This window comes from Thamnophis elegans, chromosome 6 (genome assembly GCF_009769535.1).
Source record: "Thamnophis elegans isolate rThaEle1 chromosome 6, rThaEle1.pri, whole genome shotgun sequence".
In the NCBI taxonomy this organism is placed as follows: domain Eukaryota; kingdom Metazoa; phylum Chordata; class Lepidosauria; order Squamata; family Colubridae; genus Thamnophis; species Thamnophis elegans.
The window spans coordinates 67,889,358-67,903,567 of record NC_045546.1 but is presented as its reverse complement, the minus strand read 5'-3'; the positions used below and the strand labels follow the sequence as shown (position 1 = coordinate 67,903,567).

The window sequence follows — 14,210 nt, the reverse complement described above, 5'->3', positions numbered from 1 at the left end:
TCTTATAAAAATTGTCTCTCAGATTTTGGCCTTGCGTGAATTTTACATTCCTTACCCATATCTTTTCCCATGTATCCAGCATTATTGGTTCTTCAAAATTTTGTGCCCACTTTATCATGCAATCTTTAACTAGTTCTGTTTCCGAATCCATTTCTATTAATACATTATATAACCTTTTTATATGCATTTGACTTTGATCCCTAATTTGTTTTAGTAAATTGTCCTCATTTTGCGTAATACCAATTTTCTGATCTTTTTTTCCATCTGGCCTGTAACTGTCCATACTGAAACCATGTTTGGATTACCTTTTCCTCTTTTAATACATTCAAGGGTTTTAGCTGTAATACACCTCTTTCTATAGTAAGAAGTTGTCTATATGTAGTTACATCCTGTTTTTGTGCTATACTTATGTTCTCTATTGCATGTCAGGGAATTGCCCACATAGGTATCTTGTCGTTTAGTTTATGTTGATATTTTTTCCAGACATGCAATAGAGCATTCCTTAAAATATGACTTTTAAAATTCTTATCCACCTTCTTGTCATATATCAGATAAGCATGCCAACCGTATACCAAATCATGCCCTTCGATGTTAAGTGTTCTATTGTCTGTTGAATTGATCCAGTTACTGAATAGTGATACAACTACTGGTTCATAGTATAGTTTTAAATTTGGCAATTTCAAGCCTCCTCTCTCACGTACATCTTGCATTATTTTAAGTTTCATTCTCGGCTAAAAATATGGAACGCTTCACGAATTTGCGTGTCATCCTTGCGCAGGGGGCATGCTAATCTTCTCTGTATCGTTCCAATTTTAGTATATGTGCTGCTTTCGAAGGAAGGAACTTAAAAGATAAATATGATGAATTAATTGTCTGCATTGCTATCTAGCAGTAAATGTTGCCTGAATAAAAGCTGCTTAAGAAGGGTTGACCTTGAACTATTGCTGACAACAACGAATTGATGATAAAGTCCCTCTAGAAGAAAGAAAATAAGACCAGCTGTGTAAACACTAACTTGCCCTCTCTTGCTACATTATAATGGCTCCTGAGAAAGTCTTTCTGACAGTGTGTTTTCCCCCTTTTTTTTACTGGGAGAAGAACTTTGGATAATCCAGACAATTTATACTAAAGATTCTTATTTTCCCCTCTCCTTTTGTTCATTTGGCTACTTTGGCTCATCCTTTACTTATGCAATTTTTATCTTTTTCCTTCTTTTTTTTCTCTGTCTCTCTTTTTTTGCCTCTTTGCAATGAGGTGTGGCTTACCAATGTGGAATTAATTTTGTGCCCCGCTCCCCCGTTTTCTGGGGCATGAGTGCCTTTTCACCAATCTTTTTTTTCTTTTGCTTCCTATTTTTTTTCCTTTTTTACTTCTCATTGGCATTATAAAGTGAATGGATTAAGGTAGCAAGAACCTGAAGACGGGGTCCAAGAACAGGGCTTGGTTTATTGGAGGCTGGTGCTTGGGCAGATGTGGGCGACTCCAGGACTACAATCAATCTACTAATCTACTCTTTGGATTATAAAATTTGATTATGGTTAAAATGATATACAATAACCAATCAGCAAAGGTAATGGTAAATGGTAATATGACAGGAAAGATAGCAATTACAAAGGGAACTAGACAAGGATGTCCACTATCACCATTATTATTTATATTGACACTAGAGATTTTGAATAGAGAAATACGACAAAATAAAGAGGTAAAAGGGTTACCTTTTGAGGGTTAAAAAAGAAGAATATAAATTACAAGCATTTGCGGACGATTTGGTGTTTATCATGGAGGATCCAATAGAAACAGGGCTAAAACTAGTTGAAATAATAGAAGAATATGGAGAAGTAGCAGGCTTAAAGAGTAATAAAGACAAAACTAAAATTTTGGTGAAAAACATGACAGAAAAACAGAAAAGAGAGTTGACAGGGAAACTGGACATACAGGTGGGGAAAAAAGTGAAATATTTGGGTATTCAATTGACATCAACATGTGTAATACTAAAGGAGGATAACTATTATAAGGTGAGAAAACAAATAGAAATAGATCTGGAAAGGTGGAAAAACCTACAATTATCATTGATGGAAAGGATAGCAGTAGTAAAGATGAATATATTACCAAGATTGCTATACCTATTCCAAACAAAACCAATAAAATTAGAGAAAAAATACTTTGAAAGTATGAATAAAATAGTGGGGAAATATATATGGCAGGGGGGAAATGCAAGAATTAATATAAAAATTTTGCAAGATGCAAGAGTTCAAGGTGGATTTCAATTCCAAACTGGGAATTGTACTATCAAGCAGCGGGACTAGCTTGGATGAAAGAATGGATTTTATTGAGAAATACAAGATTATTGACATTGGAGGATCATGATTTGCAACTGGGCTGGCATGCTTGGTATAACAAGTGGTATAACAAAAATAAGGCACATGGCTATTTTCAAAGACATTATGTAAGGAATGGATTATTAACAATATGGGAAAGAGTGAAAGGGAAACATTACTTAGAAATACCAATGTGGCTTTCAACAATAGAAGCATTGACACATCAAAATATTAGTAGTATGAAAAATATTATTATATACAAAGATATCTTAACAGAAAGGGGGAAAGTAAAACAAAAACTATTAGAAAAACAAGGGATTGATATAGGATGGGTTTCACAATTGCAAATACAATCAAGATATGAAAAAGATAAAAGGGAGTACGGTTTTAACTTAGGAAGTTGGGAGTTGGATAAGATACTTACGGGAATGGAAGAAAGAACAATTAAGAAACACTATACCGTATTTTTAGGAGTATAAGACGCAGCAAGGTTTTGAAGAGGCAAATTAATATATATATATATATATATATATATATATATTGCATTCTGCAAACCTCCCAAAAATGGCCCATTTGTTTTCAAAAAACAGGCATGGATAGCCTTTAGGAGACTTATGGAGTGCTCCTGAGGGCTGGGGGGGGGGGGAATTGAGCAATAAACGGCCGATTTTTCACTCATTTCTGCTCTCCCTGGCCCCCAGAAGCTCTCTGAAAACCTCCTACAAAGCTATGTATGGCCATTTTGGTGAAGGGGTGGAGTTTTGGGAGGCAAAATATGCTGTATACAGTATATAAGACGCACCTAGATTTTCAGCCTCTTTTTTGAGGGGAAAAAGGTGCATCTTATACTCCAAAAAATGTGGTAGCTACCTATTAAGAACTATGCTAGAAAAAAAAGTGGTTAAAGTTACAATGTTAACTTGGGCAAAGAATTTTGGCCACACGATTGAGCTAGAAAAGTGGCAACTACTATGGGAAAGGAACTATAAATTAACTATGTCAACAGCTTACAAAGAAAACATACAAAATGTTTTACAGATGGTGCATGTCACCGGGAAAATTAGCAAATATGTTTAAAGACAAGTCAGCAAAATGTTGGAAGTGTCAACAAGCAATAGGTTTATACTATCATGTGGTGGACATGTGCAGAAGCAAGGAAATATTGGACTAAAATAAGAGTATGGTTAAAGAAAATGTTACAACAAGAAATAGGCATTAATGCCTATTTCTACTAGGCATTATCCCAGAGAAATTCAGGAAAGAGGATACTTATTTGATTATACATATAACTACAGCAGCAAGAATTGTATTTGCCCAAAATTGGAAATTAAATAAGCTACCAACAAACAAAGAGATAATAAAAGATATTGGATTGTGCAGAGATGAATAGGTTGACAATGAAAATAAAGGATAAAGAGGACTCAGAGTACTTCAAGACATAGGGAAGATTTTATGATTGGCTAGAGAAAGGAAGCTGGAAAAGAAAGTAGGGAGAAGATAAAGAACCCAGACGATGCACTATTAAATGAAAAGGTGGGGAAGAAGGGGAAAACAGAAAAGAAAATATTAAATATATAAGTATATATTCAAGAGTGAGATATAAAGGGGGGGGAACATAACTAGGATAGATTAGTGAAGGTAAGGGAATAAGAAATGATAGTAAATTATATCTGGGCTTGCGGAAATACCATCCCAAGGAAACAAAAACTGAGATTTGAAATAGACACCAACAACAATAGAAAAAGAAAGGGAGAAAGGAGGAGAAAATGAAAGGAAGATGAGGGAAAGAAGAAAGAGGTAAGGAGAGGAGGGTGGAAGGGAGAGAAAGAGAAGGAGAGAGAGTAGGAAGGGGAAGGGGAAGAGAAAGAGTAGGAGTAGGAGAAAGGTAAGGGAAGAAAGAAGGGGGAGGAGAGGAGGAAGGAAGGAAGTAGAGAAGGGAGGGAGAAAAGAAAGGGAATATAAGGTGGTGTTACAACAGAAGGAAGGAATGGTAAATAAAGCAATATGAAATAATAAATGTATAAGAATGACAAATATAAAGAATAACTATTATGTGAATGTATACATAAAATGGCATGTAAGAGAATAAAAAATTGAAAAAAATGCACCAAAAAACACTGCCAAAGTATCAGGTTTGGTGGCAAAATCAGCTGTTTGTTGTCAGGAAGAGGAAATAAATGCCCTGTTGTTCAGCATGCCATTTTCAGGGAACCTTCTTGAGATCTTTCAATGCCACCATTGTTACTACTTCGTCATACCATTGTTTATAGTCAGTCTATGCAATCTTCTTGCAGCAGCTAACCAGGTAGTTCACTATTTCTTCTACTTCTTTGCAATGGTTGCATTTGCTATCTGTTGGTGTCTTCTCAATTCTGGTTTTGTATGCATTTGTTCTTAAGGCTTGGTCTTGTTCCAGCCAGAATTTGCATGTCTCTTCAACTTTCCTGCTCTTAGCCATTGCCAGGTCTTGTTATCTGCTTTATCTGTTTGTTTGTTTTTTAGTATATTGGCCATGTAATACTTTATCTTTTCATGCCTATTTTCTGTTCTTCATTCGGTCATTTTTATAGGACATTTTGGTCTCTCCAGTATTTAGTAAGTCTTCCTGATATACTAGCTTCTTTTTCACTATCTTTTTCACTATCCTTCAGATATTCTTTCAATGCCGTTTTTTCCTCTTCAGTCATCTGATGTACTTGCAACATTCCATACCCACCTATTTTCCTTGGTAAGTAGAGTCAACAACACTCTGAGGATGAAGGGCATAATTCATATTATTATTTTCTAGTCTTCCCATCCAGGGATTTAGTTCTGCTTGAGTCCAGTATACTATTCCAGCTGTGTATTTAATGACTGGAATTGCCCAGGTGTTAATTGCCTTGATTGTATTTCCTATGAGTTTGGACTTGAAGATTCTTTCTTCACTCTCTTGATGTATGTACTTCAAACCCTTGCAACTATATGTACTGAATATATAATGTACAAGTAAATAAATGCTGGCCTCCTGTTAATTTTGTATTGCTCTAGCATAATACAGCATATTTTGCTATGTGAATAATCTGGATATTTATAATTGGTGAATCTATGCTTGCATGCCCATCCATGTCAAGAGTGGAACCCATGACTATACATGTCAATTTTGAAATGGATTGGGACTGTCACGGGCATTTTTTCCATTTCTCAGCTGACATACTTTGGGGGGGGGGGGGCTTTGGAATGTCAGATCAGTCATCAACAACTTGCCGAAATGATGTACTCAATACAACAGTTATTTGAGAAAGTTAAAAGTCTCAGAGTTTGTAAATTGGTTGGGTTCATTACTCGGAACCTTGACAGTTCATCTATCTAAAGTCTTGGCTTTCAAAATATTTCTGAATATTTTTTTTCCTCCATCTACTCTGATTTGCCCCTAATGTAGTGTCACTAGGTGTTTTCTGTTGTAATAATCACAAACATTAATAAATTAGTGAATATCACCTTTGCCCCAAATAGTTCTTCACTTGTGCCAGCACCTATAGGAAGAGTGTTGCAATGTTAATGGGATAAATATTTTATTTGTGGCTAGTGAGCACTCAAGGGTCTAATAAAAATGCTGATCAGGTGCTAGCACCCAGAGAGTGATGTGATCAGGCTGTTCTAGTTTCTATCCCTGGCAAGAACATTATTCTGTTTTGGCCAAGCATCTGGAAAAAAAATACACAAAATGAACATTTGGATGTCCTCGGAGTTATTTAGTTGGGTAGGTACTTTGGAAACTGCATCCTGCAAGGGTTAATTATTTTTCTTATTAACTGGGGTATAATCTACTTTCTATTTCTGATTATTAAATGGGACACAGAAGAGAAATTATGCAGTTCTCCACATTTCCCGCAAACCTAATGGATTCTGTAGATTGAGAGACATACTCTTTCCTGGACCAACAATCCCTACTCACGGTCATTCATGCCCAAGTCACTTTCCGTCTTGACTATTGCAGCGCGATCTACATGTGGTTGGCCTTGAAGAACATCTGGAAGCTTCAGTTGGTGCAAAATGCAGCATCCCACATCATTTTGTTCATACCTCGGTGTACACTTGTATCACCTTTCCTGCAGGAGTTGCATTGGTTGCTAATTTGCTTACAGGTGCAATTCAAGATGCTGGTTGTCACCTTGAAAGCCCCTCATGGCTTGGGACAGGATATTAGAGGGATCATCTCTTGCTGGTCCCCCTGCCTACAAACAGGTAAGCATTCGTGCTAGCCTACCCCCCCCCCCACCGGCCAGCATCTCCCGAAGCCACCGTCATTGCACCCATGGCAGGGACAGGGGCATTTTACACCCACCTCCCAGCCTTCAGCCGCACCTCCGTGCTATTTTTGGGTGACCAGCTTGCCGGGCTGCCCCCGTCTCCGCCACGGTTGCAATGATGGCAGCTTTGGGAGACGCTGACCAGTGGGAAGGGGCCAACCAGCCCGGCAAGCTGGGCACCTGAAAATGGCATGCAGCCACAGGTGAACCCTTGTCAGTGTCAGGCCTGCAGCTGGTTCCTTTTAGGATCTTTGGCCTGCCACACCCTCTCTTATTTTACTATGCTGTTTCATTAGTGGGTAATTGGGAGGGGGAATAGTAAGGAGTAGAATGTGTTGTCAAAATAAAAAATTCCTTTCTAGAAACCAAGGTCATCTTTTGTTCTCTACACCTCTGAGCTAAAGTGGCAGTAATTTACAATTTGGAAATATGGATCAATTTTCAGAAGAGGAAACTTTAATTTTGCAAAAGATTTGGGATGGAATTCAAAATTTATTAGAGGTAACTGGGAGAATTGAGAAGAAGATGGAGTTTATACTAGAAAAAAAATAATGAAGATGGAGCCCCAAAAATTGAAGAGAAAAATGAATATAAAGATAAGAAAATTAATGATTTGATTTGTGAAGTGAAAGTGGTTGAAACCGAAAAAATGGGAGTATGGAAAAGGGAATTTGATGGACTGGAGCTGTACCCCGAATTTCAAGGCACAGAAGAAGAAAAAAGGGAAAAATGATGGTTTTAAGGAGAGAAACCTTACCAGAAGCACGATCGACAACCAAAAATAAATTAATTAAAGTAGCAAATGGAGGGCGCCATTTGATTGGAAGAGATGATGAGAGATGTCCATAAAAACTTTACTAAGGAAATAAACAAATATTAATTCCACAAATGGCAAAAGAAATAAAAATATATATGCCTTCTGGAAGGATACAGATTGATATATGAAAGTTGATAATAAAAAAGTAGCTAAGTTTGGTGCTTAGTAAGTAGGAATTCAGCATTTTTTAGATTGCTTTGTTAAATAAATAGTTGATAATGGTAACAAGGTAGCAAATGATTTTGTTAACAAATATTAATGATAACAATAATAATCAAATGATAATAGATATAGTTAATTTTATACACACACACACACACACACACACACACCAATGTTTAACCTAAGGAATAAATTGCAAACAGTGACTTGGGGAAAAAGAATTAGAAATAATGTTTATTAATCCTTATTTTGAATATGTTATAAAGGTATAATGTTATTGGATATATGAAAGTTGATAACAAAAAATTAACTAAGTTTTATAATTAGTAAGTAGTAATTCAGTAACTTTTAGATTGTTATGTTAAATAATCAATAATGGCAATAAGTGTTGGTTTGATGAGAAGAAAATGGATATAAACAGTAAAGGATCTTCTGTTAATATTAACTATAACAGCTGATAATGGAATGACAATGATAAGGGATACAGGTACAGTTCCATAGCAAAAGGAACCTGGACACAAATTGTAAACAGTGACTTGGGAAAAAAAGGCTTAGAAACTTTGTCAACTAATCTTTATTTAGAATATGTTATAAAGGCTTAAGGTTATTGGATGATTTTTGTAATAACTAATGAAATGTCATCAGGTGCTTGTGTTTTTAACTATGAATTATTTTAGGCAAAAGGAGACTAAAACAACTTCAATCAAATGAGAATTATGCTATGATGATAGTAAGATTCATTAAGAATCTTTGACATCTGATATGAATATAAGTAATGACTTGGAAGAGATGCACGAAAGCTAATTGTAACCAATTGACACACTTTCTACAAGATGTAATGTAAGATGATGATTTTTTGTGTTGTTTAATAAAAATAAAAACTTCTTGCGTATCTATATAAATAAAAATGTAATGGTTGTTTGTTCAAAATTGAGAATCTCCGAAAGTTCTTCACCGATTGCTTTGAAATTTTGACACAACATTGCATTCAAATACGTGAATGTTTTTATATACGTATATTACATAGATGTCGCACCTGTGACAGGTAAAAAGATGATTTTTTGTAAAAACATGCTTTTTTTAAAACCAGCGCCATCTGGTGGTCGTAAAAGCAACACACGCTATACTAAATATTTCATGATTCCATTTCAATGTTTCCAGGGCCATCTGGTGGACGTAAAAGCAACACACACTATACTAAATATTTCATGATTCCATTTCAATGTTTCCAGCGCCATCTGGTGGACGTAAAAGCAACACACACTATACTAAATATTTCATGATTCCATTTCAATGTTTCCAGCGCCATCTGGTGGACATAAAAGCAACACACGCTATACTAAATATTTCATGATTCCATTTCAATGTTTCCGATTGCATTGTTATATTGAATTTTCATAGAGTTCAACTTATTTTCATTTTGATTTAATTATTTCGTGTGACATTGCGTTGGAATTGAGCTGTGTCGTTTACCATAGCGTTCACTTAGTGAATATAGTATATTCGGAACAGTTCGGCCTCTCTCCAGCTTTGTCCCGATGGTCCCTTTATATCTGTGGCTGGGCTGCGGCCGCACCCTTTCCCCTTTCCGCCCCTCCTCTGACGAGCTTCGGCCATTTCCGCCAAGAGGAGCCGAAGCCCTTTGGCCTCCCCCTCTCCTCCTGCCGGGAATTTGCTGTCTGTGGTGGGGTGCCACCTGCGCCATCCCTTGGCCGCCTCCCCCCACCCTTAAGCCAGCCTACCCCCGGCCAGCCCAGCAGAGCTCCAGAGGAAGCAGAGCATCTCCTCAGCCTGGCCGGCCACACGCGCTCTCCACCCGCCCTCACAGTGAGCCAGCTATGGCCTCGCCAAAGCGGGTCCGACGGGGCAGCAGTAGCGGTGTCAGTCTGAGGTGCAGGTGGGCTGGGGCGGCCCCTGGGTGCCCCGTGAGGTGGCACACTGAGGACTTCTCTTCCGAGATCCTGGACATCTCACTCTCGTGGGCCACGGACTTGGGGGAGCCCGAGCGCAGCTCCTCCGAGGAGATGCTCAACAACTTCCATGAGGCCAACAGCCACCGTCTCCCCCAACCAGTCTCGCCCAGCTCAGCAACCCTGAGACCTGACCAATGGTAGCACCCATCCACCGCCTCACTACACCCAGACTGGGCCACAGCAACGCGTGGCTGGGTACAACTAGTATATATAAGCAAAATTGGAGAATTATAGCATCTGGAAAGATGCATCCGGAGGGGGTTGAAAAAGCTATTTCAACACATGGCTGGAGAGGGCAAGAACAATCACCCAGTAGCCGACAAGATGATTGGAGCCTCCCAGGCCAACTTGTGCAGCCAAATGTGAGTGAATACTCCCTCTCCCTCCCTAGCAAAAGCTCTGCAATATACTGGAGTGGAGATTTTGACTCCTTCCATACAGCGATAAATGAAATGACCCATTACCCTGCAGCTGCATCGCAGACAGATTTCCTATCAACATGGGGAATTCAACCTAGCCAGCAGGAAGGAGTTTGGCCAACATCTCTTCCTAATCAGCCATCAATGTTTGGGCTGCAACCTGTGAATCAAGCACCACTGGAATGGGCTTTCTTCCCAGGTCATGGATGGGAGAAATGCCAATGACTGCAGTCTTGGCCACCAACATGGGAAAATCAATCCAGCCAGCAGAAAGGGGCTTGGCCTATATCTCCCCCTAGCCAGCAACCGATGTTTGGGCTGCAACCTGTGAATCAAGCACCACTGGAATGGGCTTTCTTCCCAGGTTATTGGAGAGATGCCAGTAGGCATCTGCCTTCCCTCAGCAGATGGCACCATGTCAGATAACTGGGCAAGGGCCAACTCAGGGATTGACTTCCCCACCTTCCCATGAAGAAATGATCTCGACAATAGCAGAAGGGATGAATGAGGGGATGAATGATGGGGAAGCTGCAGGATGGATAGCGGAACAATATGATGAGGTGGTTTCTAAGTTTAGAGATGCAACTGGGTTCCGTCCCTTGGGGAGGCAATAAAATGCCACGTTGCTGTCAACCTGGCCACAAAGCATCAAAGTGCTTGATTCCAGCCCCAATATCACAAACGTGCGCACCAACTGCCAGTGTGGTAAAGAGAAGGCCCCAGAAGCCACTACAAAAGAGTCATCTGGGCCAACAACCTCAGAAATCTGATCCCCAACCTAAGGTGATGAAACGTCCAACCAATGGGGAGACTTTGGAGGAGGAAAATGCTAAAGACGACCCAATGGTTAGTGCACCCATCTGCCCCTTTACAATAAAATGCAACCTCTAAGTGCCAGAACCAGGAGTGGAGGGGGAAGTTGGGGCAATTGTGGACACCGGCTGCACCCGATGCTTAATCAGCATGTCAATTGTGGAACAGCTACGCATACACACAAGACCCCTAACTCATCCCATTCGGTTTGAGCAAGTGGATGGAACACTAACTGGGGGGGGGGGGAGCTTCAAAAATTACCAAATAAAGTGGGAGGACGACATTAGGAAATTGATTATCAACTTTGGGTCGTTACCACCGGTGGAGCCAAAAGGTCACCCAGGAACGATTGAACCCAACAGCCCAGACCGTCCAGAACCTGCAGCATCAGCAGCAGACACCAAACCCCCAAGGGTCCAACAAGTGCCAAAAGACTACTGGGACTTGGCGGAGGTGTGAGGAAGATGTCAACTATCTTCCCCCTCACCAGCCCACAGATTGTGCAATAGACTTCAAACCTACCTTATCAAAGCCAAAAAGGTACTTCATGACTTTGAGAAAGTAAAACGGCTATTTGTCCACCCCGACCCACAGCAACCATTCATAATCCAGTGATGTAGTGATAGCTGCAGTGCTACTGCAAAAGAATAAAGAAGGCCACCTCTTGCCGTGCGCTTACAAAAAACTCACCACTACTGAAAGGAGGTGGGCCATTTGGAAGAAAGAAGCAAGCATTGGCGATCAGGTGGTGCCTGCTCACGTGGAGACATCTCCTAGAGTGGGGGGATATGCCGTTTGAGGTCTGGACTGATCATAAAAACCTCGAAGCTCTCCAAGCCCATCAAAGACTATCCCTCAAACAAGTTCGCTGGGCACAATACTTTCAAAGGTTCCAATTCAAACTTAAACACATCCCTGCAGGGAGGAACTTGTTGGTGGATGCTTTGTCGCTTGCTCCAACCTCCCTTTCGTGTGGGGGACAAAGTTTTTGTATCTACCAAATACATAAGATTAAGAATGCCTAGCAAGAAATTAGGTCCAAAATTTCTAGGTCCATTCCAGGGGTGGGTTCCTCCCGGATCACCCCGGTTCGTGTGGACCGGTTGGTCGGTGAACCCGGAAGTAATTAACTTCCGGGAACGCTGTTACCGCTCCTGGCCCCTGTCGCTGCAAAGTGCCCTTGCCAACAAGGTAGCGTGATCCGCTCAGCATGTAGAAACAGCAAAAGAAGGAACAGGAGAGGAGTTCCAAGCGGGGCTTTTCAAACAGACGAACTCCTCTCCTGTCCCTTCTTTTGCTGTTTGAACAAGCCGTGCGGGTTGCACTCCCTTGTCCCGGCTGCTCCGCTGCCCGCGGGTGCCTTTGTTTTCCAAGGCATGGAGCGATTCCGGAGCCCCCGTGGAAAACATAAGCACGTACGCACAGCCTGCACAATTACAGCCCCGGAGAGTGGAGACTCTCGGAAGGAAGCCAGAAGCAGCGGGGCAGCTGGGTCCTTCACCCTCAGAGGAAAGGCCAGTTGGGAGAGGGGCTTTGGTCCTGCTGCCTCTGGTGGACGAAGCTTTACTGGCCCACGGCAAAGATTCCGTCCCTCATCCCGGAGCCATTGGTCTTGGGATGTTCTGTGGAGCCCCCCAGGGAAGAATGCCGTTGCCAGGTACTTTTAACCATATATTTTGCCCCCATGTCTGCAGAATGCTGCAAAAAAACATGAATACAGGGCAGTTGTTGAGTGTTTCAAATGTGATTGGAACACTCAACAAGGTGACCACAGTATGTGTGTGTATGTCTGTTTCTGTGTCTGTGTGTGTGTGATAGAGACAGACAGACAGATAGATGCACAGAGAGATAGAGGGAATGAGAGACAGACACAAACACAGAGGGAGGGAGGAGAGTGATACACAGAGAGAGACAGACAGACATAGAGAAGAGAATCACATAGAGAGACACAGAGGGAGGGAGGGAGGGAGGGAGGGAGAGGCAAAGAGCCCCCCCACACACACAGAGAGACAAACTCACACAGAGAGAGAAAGAGAAAGAAAGGAAGAAAGAAATAAAAAAAGAAAAAGTGAGAGATGAAAGAAAAAAAGAAAAAAGGGACAGAGAGACAAAAGGAAGGAAAGAGAGAAAAAACTCATGGCCGGCAAGCCACTCCCACCAGGTCACATGGCCGGCAAGCTACTCCCACAAAGGAGGCCACACCCACAGAGTAGGTTTGAAAAAAATTTGAAACCCACCACTGGTCCATTCCCAATAGTGAAGATAATTAACCCAGTTACAGTTCAACTCAGTCTACCCAGAATTCTAGGGAAAATTTATCCAATATTTCATTGTAGCTTGTTGAAGCCAATAATTGGATACAGCATAAGACCATCCACCCAAACTCCCCTTCCTCCTTCCTGTAGTGGTAGAAGGAGAAACACATTATGAGGTTAAAAAAATCTTAGACTCCAGGCTGTATAGGGGTCGCTTACAGTATTTAGTGCATTGGAAGGGGTACCCTTTGTCTGAAGCTACTTGGGTGAAAAGCTGGGACCTAAAAACTGATAACCTAGTAAAACAATTCCATGAGAAGTTTCCCGACAAGCCAAAGGGTCCCACTGGGCGGGGGGAGAGGTAGTTAATTCTGTTATGTTAACCCCTATATTATTCTCTTTCAGGAAACATTTCTCTTCTGAGGAGAGGCCGCCTGCCTGTCAGGCCTGCAGCCTGGTCCTTTTAGGAACTTTGGCCTGGCACACTCTCTCTTATTTTACTATCTGTTTCATTAGTGGGTAATTGGGAGGGGGAATAATAAGGAGTAGAATGTGTTGTCAAAATAAAAAATTCCTTTCTAGAAACCAAATTCATATTTTGTTCTCTTTACCTTTGAGCCTGACCGGAACTGGATGGGTGGAACTGCCAGCATGGCAGTGGAAGATTGGACCATGTGATAGACTTGTGGGTGTGGGGGCAAGATCATGAACTTTCAACTGGGTGGGGATAACCGGGAAGCTTTCAGATTCGGGTTTTCCACAGATGTGCCAACATGTCTCTCTTAATAAATTGGAACTTGGAGCAATACTTTGCCTTGGACTCTGATTTAATTTTGGATGATATCTGGAATGCTGACAGTCGGGCTGCCCCTGTCCCCCTTGTGGCTGCAATGGTGGCTGCGAAGCTTGCCAGGCTGCCCCCATCCCCGCTGCAGACTTCAGGAGACACTGGCTGGTGGGGAGTGGGCCTCCCGGCCCAGCAAGCTTCGTAGCAATGTGGCTACGAATCTTGCCAGGCTGGGCAGCCGCCTTTCCACTGGCCAGCATCTCCTGAAGCCACCACTGTTGCAGCCGTGGTGGGGACAGGGGCAGCCTAGCAAGCTGGGCACCCGAAAATGGCACAGAAGTGCAAGAGAAGGCTGGGAGGGGGGTGCAACACATGGG

The 14,210-nt window shown here is 41.4% G+C and overlaps 1 non-coding gene across 1 annotated transcript; it reads right to left on the bottom strand.

The window, feature by feature from the left end:
• Positions 1 to 733: 733 nt before the first annotated feature.
• Positions 734 to 844, bottom strand: LOC116510861. Its single transcript, XR_004255694.1, has one exon. It is a non-coding gene; the product is annotated as a U6 spliceosomal RNA (small nuclear RNA).
• Between the last annotated feature and the right edge of the window lie 13,366 nt (positions 845 to 14,210).